The following is a 9,362-nucleotide window of genomic DNA, read 5'->3' on the forward strand; positions in this document are numbered from 1 at the left end:
TTTAATCTGCTTTAACTTTAGTTAATATTTTACCAAACGTGTAAGTGCTTTTTTCTCGCAGCACAACACAGCAACGGAAAGCAAAAAAGTGCTTTTACAAAAGCTGCGACACTACCAAACTAAACCTAAATCCGTCCCTACATATCTTATGATTTTACCCTACACTCGTTAGTACTATATCCTCTCAACCATTACTGCACACTAAATCCATCTCGAAGGAGAAACTAAATCGAATTTTTTTTCTGAGAAATCTCTTTCTCCATCGTTAAATCTTCGTGATCGAGATTTCTCAGAAAGATGTCTTCGTGATTGAATCATAAATTTGCAAAGCAAACCCTATTTTATTGCTAAAATTAGGGTAACAATCTCTTTCTCCTTCTCTTTAAATCTGTTAGCAGGGTTTTAGATTACATGATTTTTAGTTTTAAGATCTCTACCGTTGTTTGTGTTTTTTGATTTTAGAGTTTGAAATCGGAATTACAGTTACACGCTCTGCATTTCTCCATCGTTTTTGGGTTTCTGCATTTCTTATATCAAATCTGAATTTCATAAGAAACGATGAGCAATCAATGATTACTTCAACAATTATTACTACTGATATGGAAATTTCTCTATAAAGTTAAATCACAGCTTAATTACATGATTTAGGGTACATGATGCTAGTATGACTTCAATTTTCGTATTGGGGGTGGTTTATTTGATTGCACAATCTGCCTAGTGATACCCTGACTATGAGGTACAGCTTAATCTGCCTATGATTAAGCAAGGAAGAGTTTATTTGTTAGTGATGCTAGAATGACTTCTATTTTCATCAGCTTAAATTGCAGCGGTAGCTAGATAGAGTTTGTCACGGACCTGCAAAAGGAGTTGAGATTGTTGTGTTTTCATCTTAAATTGCAGCGGTAGCTAGATAGAGTTTGTCACGGACCTGCAAAGAAGTTGAGATTGTTGTGTTTTTTTTTTTGTATGAATATGATAAGCCGCAGGTGACTAGAAATGAAGTCACGAATTTGTCATCACCTCCCATGATAGCTGTTATTGGTAATTTAGAGTTGGCTGATCAGTGGTCAGTACAATTCTTATTGTTCATACACATGGTTCACCTGAGTATTCGTTGAAACCTACGTTAGATCATGAAACAGCCTCTCCAAGATGGATCTTTTTTTCTCTTCAAAAGATGCGTGGATGAGTATTTAGAACCACAGTAATCTTGCAATTCTGCATAGTAGCAAACTAGTGTGCAATGTGTACTTCTTTGAATTTGCAAATTTGTGCAACTGAATACTGATGATCTATAGGTGAAAAAGTATAGGTAATCAGTATGTCCAGATCTGCTGGATTACTAAAACAAAACATAATTCACAAAATAAATAAGAGTAAATAAAAAGTATGAATGAATGCAAATTTGACTCTTAATTTACATTCTCACTTCTGTAGTGGAAACCTAGGATACAGAACGACCTTTAATATATATGTGCACACAACCTCGAATCATTGCTATTTCACACGGTTGTACTGGAGTAGCAGCACGAGCCTGCGGCCTGGTGGGTCTAGAACCTACTAGGGTAAGTTGTCTGGTCATGTTCCATTCCTCATGTACTGTGTGCTCAGGTCTTCTGGAGTCTCAGTGATTGGTTACAAGAAGGTTTAATTTACTCTAACTTTATTTCTCTAGGTCGCAAAAATCCTCAAAGATCGGCCTTCATAGTTTTGCGATTGCCGAGCTGTGGATGTTGTAAACGCGCTGCCCACTCCGCATGGTGGAACCATGGAGCTGCTATACATGCAGGTTGGTCCTATTCCTTTGACACATAAACTTCCTTTAACGACACTAATATTGACTTGCCTAATGGATTTTTGAATGTTTGACAACTTCTCTAGCTGTATGCCCCAACAACATTGGCTCCTGATCGTGATTTCTGGTTGCTGCACTATAATTCTGTGCTAGAGGATGGTAGTCTTGTGGTAAGTAACATGCGAGTTGTTATTTTTAAAACAAAATAGGAATCTGGATTGAGGTTTTGTTATCCTTCATTTTTAATGTCGACTTTTTTGTGACACCACACATTGTTTAATGGGCAGGTCTGCGAGAGGTCGCTTAGCAGCACGCAGGGAGGTCCAAGCATGCACCAATACAGCATTTTGTAAGAGCAGAAATACTGTCAGGTGGGTACCTCATAAGGCCCTGTGATGGGGGTGGATCAATAATACAGATTGTTGATCATATGGATTTGGAGGTACATGCATTCACCTATTGTTGAATACCTATAGCTGGTAGCCGATCAATGCGAACGACGAACCTTTTACAACACCCAAATAACATCAAACTTAAATTCCTGAACCAGCCACCCAGTACCAGAGGTGTTGCGCCCACTGTATGAATCTTCAACTGTACTAGCTCAAAAGACTACAATGGCGGTAGGACAACTCAAATTCTTCTTATGCGAATAGTTGTTAATTTGTAAGGTAAATGTTATACTGTTTCGTTGCTTTACTGTTTTACACAGGCTTTACGCCAGCTGAGGCAGATTTCCTTGGAGGTGTCTCAATCAACTGTCACTGGTTGGGGTAGGAAGCCTGCAGCTCTACGTGCACTTATTCAGAGGCATATATAGCAGGTGAGAGATTATGATGCTTCAAGATGCCATAAGTAATGATATTAATAATAGGTTTCTGATGGGATATTGATTGATATTGTGTTGCAGAGGTTTTAATGAAGCTCCCAACGGCTTTACTGATGAGGGATGATCAATAATGGGCTGTGTTGCAACGATACGGATACGGTATCGGATACAAGATACCAATACGCTACTATGATACACCAACTTGAAAAACTAAAATACGGCGATACGGCATACTCAATATTGATCAGTAGTTTAACATAAATATATTATATATAAGATAGAAACTTAACAAAATACATACATGTGTTTGCATGATTAAAATATAATTTGTATGATTAACCTCACTGAAGAGAGAAAAAGTCTGGACAACAAAGGAAGAAAGTCTAGAGCAAGATCAGTGGACAGATTCAGAACTAATATTTTGTCACTATAGTTAAAACTTCTCATAGAATCTAGTAAAATATCTAAATTTTCTAATATTTAGTCAAAGTTTTCCAACTGAGTTGTATCTTGAAGTATTGGGAGTATTAGTACGCGTATCCGTGTAAATACGTATCGATACGGCTGATTTTTTTTGTTTAGGCGTATCGTTGTAACACAGATAATGGGAAATGACGGGATAGATGATGTCACCATCCTCGCCAATTCATCTCGTGGAAAATTGATAGGGGGCAAATAACTCTTTCATCAACTGGATTTCAGCTCTGAGTAATGCAGTACTATGGGCTAAGGCATCCATGCTTTTGCAGGTTAGGATACTGACCCCTAGTTGTTTACTGAAAATCGGTGTCCCTGAAGAATTGGAAATTTTTGATAGATTACAGAGTAATTTTATATTTATGATCTTATAAAACATAATCGTAGGGAGGAAATTCATCGAAGTTTCAAGTAATTACTCAGAGTTACTGTTAATCGCATTCACACTTTTTGGTACATGTTAACTGATCCATCATGCTTTGTGAATGTGTCTTTATTACTACTTTGTTTCTTGAAAAAAAAATTAGCTCATGTTCCCAACTATCATTTTGAGGGGTCTCGGCCGTTTGCATTTGTTTCAGCGTGCTGAGAAAGCTATCCCTTACGTACTGTATTGTTGATCCCTTCCACGGCCTTTGACACTGTGTTTGTGTCCATTTTTCCTTGAATGCAGGGTGCCTGGCTTTTCTTTCGACCTGCACACATGATGAATACTGGGGTTGTAGACAATGCATTTCGTTCTTTAGATCTAGGCAATTTTCAAGTAATAGCTGGCCATTAATGAGTGTTGCTATGTAGGGCGCAGGGTATGAGAGATGTAAATAGTTGAAATTTTATGTGAACAACTTGATTTCATGAATGAGAATCTATTATGGGATAAAATGCAGTGTGAATGAATGTGTAACAGGGTAAAGGGAAAGGTATCCTGCCAAAAGAACTAGAAAAGTAAATATTCAAACTTTCAAACTTTAGCAACGGTTTTACACACCAAAACAGCCTTTTTGTGGCTTTTATAAACGTTGCGCATATTTTCTGCAACGGTAATAATAACTGTAGGCTGAACGACATCAGTCGCACAAATTATAAAGAACAACGTTTATAAACGTTGCACAATTGTTGGTGCAACGGTTTATTTTTCTTATTTGTGCAACGTAAATGTTCATTTGTGCAACAGTTATTATTAATAAAATAACGCTTCTATGGGACTGGTTGCCGTCATATCATTGGTCATTTCAGATAACTTGTGAAACGAATATTTACCTACGTTTATATCTGTTGCAAAATAATTTTCAGGAGTAAAGAATTCGAGGACAGAACACCTAAAGCACATGAATTGTTGATAAAACTTTTCTATCTAAAGAAAAAATACCTTACAATGAAAAAATGGCGTTTAAGCTTGGTTTCTATTTTCTATAAGTCTTTGAACAACAGGGCTAAAATATTACTGAGCTAGAAACTATTAAAGATAGAATTTACTGAGATAAACTATTACATTGGGTGTGTACGAAAAAAGATGAAGTACATGCGACTAAAATTATACAAATACAGTTTCATGAGTGGACTTAGCATACCTCTGTCATCATCTGGGCTTGCATTCCGATTTCCTCAGTGGGCATTCCAGGTCAAGGTTCCGTACATCAGTCTCTCCTGCAAACTTGATGCTACCGAACCCATGCCTTCCACCACGAAGTCCTCCACCCTGCGGCAGAACCCTGGCTCTGCCATCTCTTTGACAGCTAGTTCTTGAATTTGAGGCTCCGTGTAGTAGTCAGACTGGCAGAGTTTCGGCATCAGTCCTCAATATCTGCCCCGTGCTCATATTAAATGGCTGCCTCACCAGCTCTGCGACCATTCAGTGTGATGTCTGCTAAATCCGCTCCTGCTAAATCCACGACAAGGAGCGGACTCAACCTGCTAAATCCGCTCCTTGTCGTGGCCGTTTTCCGCCAATGATGGATTACTCTCTGCGATGAAACAGAAATAACATGCAAATATAATTGAAAATGCTCAGAAGGAAAATAAAGCAAAATAAAATTGTAGTTGGAAAATGAATTAACAGAGAAAAGAAAACAAATGCTCTTTCTCAATATACAGATTAGCAATAGATTAACAATGAAAGCATCTGAAATGCTTCCTGCAAACCCTCAAGGCTCTTAACCTCAATAAACAGATTCCTTAGTGAAACAAGAAAATCGACTTGCAATGGACAAAAACAAAGACAAAGCCTTACTACGTTTTTCTTGATACTTGAACCTGAATCTTATTCGGAGAGTTTACCTAAACAGAAAGGCAACAATGTAATCAGTATATATAGATGCAGATAAAGTATCAAAGAACGTCAATAATTCTAGAAGACCAATAATCCTACGAAACCGCATCAAGGAACAACGCTAAAATTAAGGATACTGTGAGGCCTATACTTGATAGAGAACACTTTAGACTGATGATACCGTGGAAGGCAGACAGTTAACGATATCACCATCAACCTCTATAAACTAGTATGACGGTAGAAGTACAACCACTGAACTAGTTAGAAAGCACATGTGAAAGAAATGCTTACCATTCTTGTGCAGAGGAATATTTTTAGTATCCTTATATTTTTCTGCTGAGATTCTGGAGGTCTAATGTTCAAGGGGAGGGTTTGCTCCGAATGCATCACATATCTTCATGAGTTTGGCCTTAGCTCTTTCTCCAGGATAATTAGTATCAGCATCAATTTGAACCGCATCATAAGCTTCATGAAATAGGTTTCCTAGTCCAAAAAAATCTTACGAGATGTCAATAATGTAGCTCAAAGCTTAGAGTGTGAAAGGGATATTAGCAATTGGTTTGTTGCTGAAGGAACAACTACCTAGAGCATCACGATAATGTATAAGAAGATCAAGCTCAGCACCAACATCTAGGTCATCCACATAGAAAGTAAACTCTTTAGATGGTACTCTAACTTGAGCTACCTGATCATCAAATAAGGCAAGCATACACAAGTATTCAGAAAATTAAGAGAATGTCAAACAGGCTACATAACCACTCAACCTGTTCCAAGCACACCAAGAGGCTGGCATGCAGACCATGCTCCAAATAACAAACTATACAACAGGAGAAAACTGAACCTTGTTGCATACATCAGACTATTGCAATGTCGTGAATAAGGGCCAAACACATACCTCAGCAACACTTACACAAGATGAAATTTCAGTTCTTCCAGTCATGCGATCCTTTGCTTGAATACAACCAAGATTGTTGTAATCACTTATTTTTATGCCCCTTCAATAGAAATATATCATCTTTGTGTATCTCTTCATTCTTCCCTCCACAACTTATCATTAAGGTATAAATAACAGTTCCTTTACGGCCTTGAGAGGCCCCTTGGTTATACTATTTAGGCAAGAGATTCAACGTCGTGTAAAAAGGTGGAGAATCCAGGTTATTGGCGCACCAAGAGAAAAAAGAGGATAAGAAGCCACCCACAAGGATGCAGAAGCAGTATACGTCTTTGACAGTGAGAAGGACTCTGAGATAAAATCACAAAAAAATGAAACAACAACTTTTGTTTTGCCTAAAGACCTGGAGAGAAATGACAGGTGAAACCGTCAAAATAAGTATGACCAAGTAGCTTTCATCATAATACATCAGTGATCATATAAAAAAAGGGAGATATGCAGATGGCATGCAAAATAGGCATAAACAGTTGTGAAACGAATCAAGAATATACCTTCCATACACTACATTAACTTAGATACATGGTATCCAAAGCACCATAAACGGGAGCTTCATGAGAGTGCTTGGCACTTTGATAGCTCAGCACCTGAAAGTGTAAATTACCAAAAATTCCAGGTTATTAAAAGTTTATATATTAATGAATATAAACAATCAACAAACTACATCAGCTTCAAAGCAAGACGAAGTAACCATACCACTATCACCTCCAGTAGAAATAGATCCACAACCAACAAGAGCAGGTCCAGCTACTATCACTTAAGCTATCACGAGAAACACAAACAACCACCCATAACTCGAACAGCTGCAGAACCACCAGCTTTACCATCAAACTACCAACAACAATCACGAGAAGCAAAATATCACCAACACCAGAAAACCAACCAAAACCATTAAAACTATGTGTTTCTCTGAGGCCTTTGGTCAAACATGTATAATACACTATACTTAGTGAACTATATGCTCAATAAAATGCCCTAGATTCAAAACAAAGTAAATTAAAATAACCAGCAACATATCTCAAAAACCAACCTAGGGTTTTCAAAACACATCATAAGCTCCCAATTTGATACTAATTAAATAAGAGTACACCGATTTGCTTATGAAGGAAAAAAAAATCAGTAATGGAGTTGGGGTTTCAGAAAATTTTGATATAAAAAAAAACAACTTTGAAGAGCTAAACTAGAAGGTTGGTTTCAAAATTACCAGAATCAGTCGTTAGGGCTAATGCTTCTGTTCAATATTGGAACCCTAAAAATGGAGTTTTCCAATTAAACCCAAAACAGATTTGAGAAGAAAAACGACAGATTTGAATCCGTCCGATCAACTAAAAAAGTTAAATCTAACATTAAATACAAGAACCCCTAACTTTCAGGACGTCGATTGGTGATTTTTCAAAGAAATCTGTAGTGATGAGTGTACTTTCAGTTTCTCCATCACCGGCATCTTTCCCTTTCTCTCTCTTCTCTCTCTCAAAAATGTTCTTCAGCCTGTAGTTCTTCCTACTTTGACCTCTCTAATGTTCACTGATTCAGTAGTGTACTTTTGAAATAGGGTTAAGAAGTAAGGCTTTGATTTCAAGTTTTTCAGCGAAAATCTTAGTAAATCTCAGAGTTCTCAGTTTGGAAGAGAGAAGAGGAGTTTCTGAAAGAGAGAGAAAAATATCCTAGATCTGTTATTAATAATCTAAAAACTAATTTTAAGTTTTTTTTTCTAAATAAATAAGTAAAACAAAAATCAGAAGTTCGCCTTCACTGTCCTGGGATTTCTCGCTAGGTAGAATTTTGTTATTTAAGGCCTGCTAAACTCTATTAGAGCAAGTCTTATGCTGGAATGCAAACTATTCCAAGTGTGGAAAAACCGTGGAATGTCAAGTCTAGTGGCTTTCAAGTTGGGATCTTCCACAGAAAATTCAAACAAGGTTCCATGGTTTCGTGGAAGGGTTCGTGGAATCCATCTGAACCCCAATAAGAATAGCGTTAAACGCAATTAAGAATGGAGCTAAAAAAACGCAATTAAGAATTGCGTTTTTTTTTATCCGTAGATTTAAAATGAGTTGTTGAAATCTAACGGCTGAAAAAAAAGCTCAATTCTTAATTGCGTTTTTTTAGCTCCATTCTTAATTGCGTTTTTTTTATCCGTAGATTTAAAATGAGTTGTTGAAATCTAACGGCTGAAAAAAAAAACTTCATTCTTAATTGCGTTTTTTTAGCTCCATTAAGAATAGCGTTTTTTTAGCTCCATTAAGAATAGCGTTTTTTTTTATCCGTACATTTAAAATGAGTTGTTGAAATCTAACGGCTGAAAAAAAAAGCTTCATTCTTAATTGCGTTTTTTTAGCTTCATTCTTAATTGCGTTTTTTTAGCTCCATTAAGAATAGCGTTTCTACCATTCCACCATTACACTTGCGCTTCCATCCACAGTTCCAAATGCTGAGGTGGCGTGGAAGATGGAAGATGGATGGATTCCACCATAAGACTTGCTCTTATGACCATTATATTTTGTCTTCTGCACTTGGAATTCAACAAGGTGATCTTCTCGGTCCCTTGCTATTTGCGTTGACATTTTACCCACTGCTGAAGACCATTGCTTCTCAATGCAAACTCGACCTGCACGCTTGGTACCTTGATGACGGCACAATTATTAGTGATACCTTGGAGGTAGCCAAGGCTTTGAGCATAATTGAAACTGAAGGACCTTACAGGGGTTTACATCTTAATATAAAGAAAACGGAAGTCTTTTGGCCTTTTGTTGACCCTAGGAACACAGATGTCGGTGTTTTCCCTGCTGATATTGGTAGACCTTCTAATGGTGTTAAATTTTTGGGTGGACCAGTGAGTTTGGATTTGAACTTTATTCGCGATATGATATTAAGCAGGGTGAATAAGACAGTTCACTTAATCGACAGTAGTGGGTGCAAACGCACTTCCAAAGACGCCCAAGGTTCACAATGCGTAAAGTGGGCGCCCCACCAATAATGTGCCCCCAATGCGCCTAATGTCTGAGCCATTATATCTAGGTTTTTTTTTCCCAGTCGCATCGGG

General features: G+C 37.4%; 2 long non-coding RNA genes across 7 annotated transcripts; one reads left to right on the top strand and one right to left on the bottom strand.

The window, feature by feature from the left end:
• Positions 1-225: 225 nt before the first annotated feature.
• Positions 226-4,135, top strand: LOC113326032. Of its 3 annotated transcripts, XR_003348245.1 has the most exons (9): positions 226-358; positions 1,438-1,565; positions 1,676-1,789; positions 1,882-1,965; positions 2,083-2,237; positions 2,346-2,418; positions 2,508-2,618; positions 2,706-3,373; positions 3,775-4,135. It is a non-coding gene; the product is annotated as an uncharacterized LOC113326032 (long non-coding RNA). The 3 variants fall into 3 exon arrangements; XR_003348243.1 differs by having other exon boundaries at positions 2,083-2,418; XR_003348244.1 differs by lacking the exon at positions 1,438-1,565 and having other exon boundaries at positions 2,083-2,418.
• LOC113326031 lies at positions 3,472-7,972 on the bottom strand. Of its 4 annotated transcripts, none has more exons than XR_003348240.1 (8): positions 7,524-7,972; positions 7,016-7,150; positions 6,266-6,906; positions 5,953-6,055; positions 5,662-5,853; positions 5,332-5,378; positions 4,673-5,065; positions 3,472-3,796 (listed from the first exon to the last, which is right to left on the bottom strand). It is a non-coding gene; the product is annotated as an uncharacterized LOC113326031 (long non-coding RNA). The 4 variants fall into 4 exon arrangements; XR_003348242.1 differs by lacking the exon at positions 3,472-3,796 and having other exon boundaries at positions 4,398-5,065; positions 6,266-6,612; positions 6,814-6,906; XR_003348241.1 differs by lacking the exon at positions 3,472-3,796 and having other exon boundaries at positions 4,398-5,065; positions 6,266-6,665; positions 6,814-6,906.
• Positions 7,973-9,362: the final 1,390 nt, after the last annotated feature.

Source organism: Papaver somniferum, unplaced genomic scaffold (assembly GCF_003573695.1).
Source record: "Papaver somniferum cultivar HN1 unplaced genomic scaffold, ASM357369v1 unplaced-scaffold_10, whole genome shotgun sequence".
NCBI classification, from domain to species: Eukaryota; Viridiplantae; Streptophyta; class Magnoliopsida; order Ranunculales; family Papaveraceae; genus Papaver; species Papaver somniferum.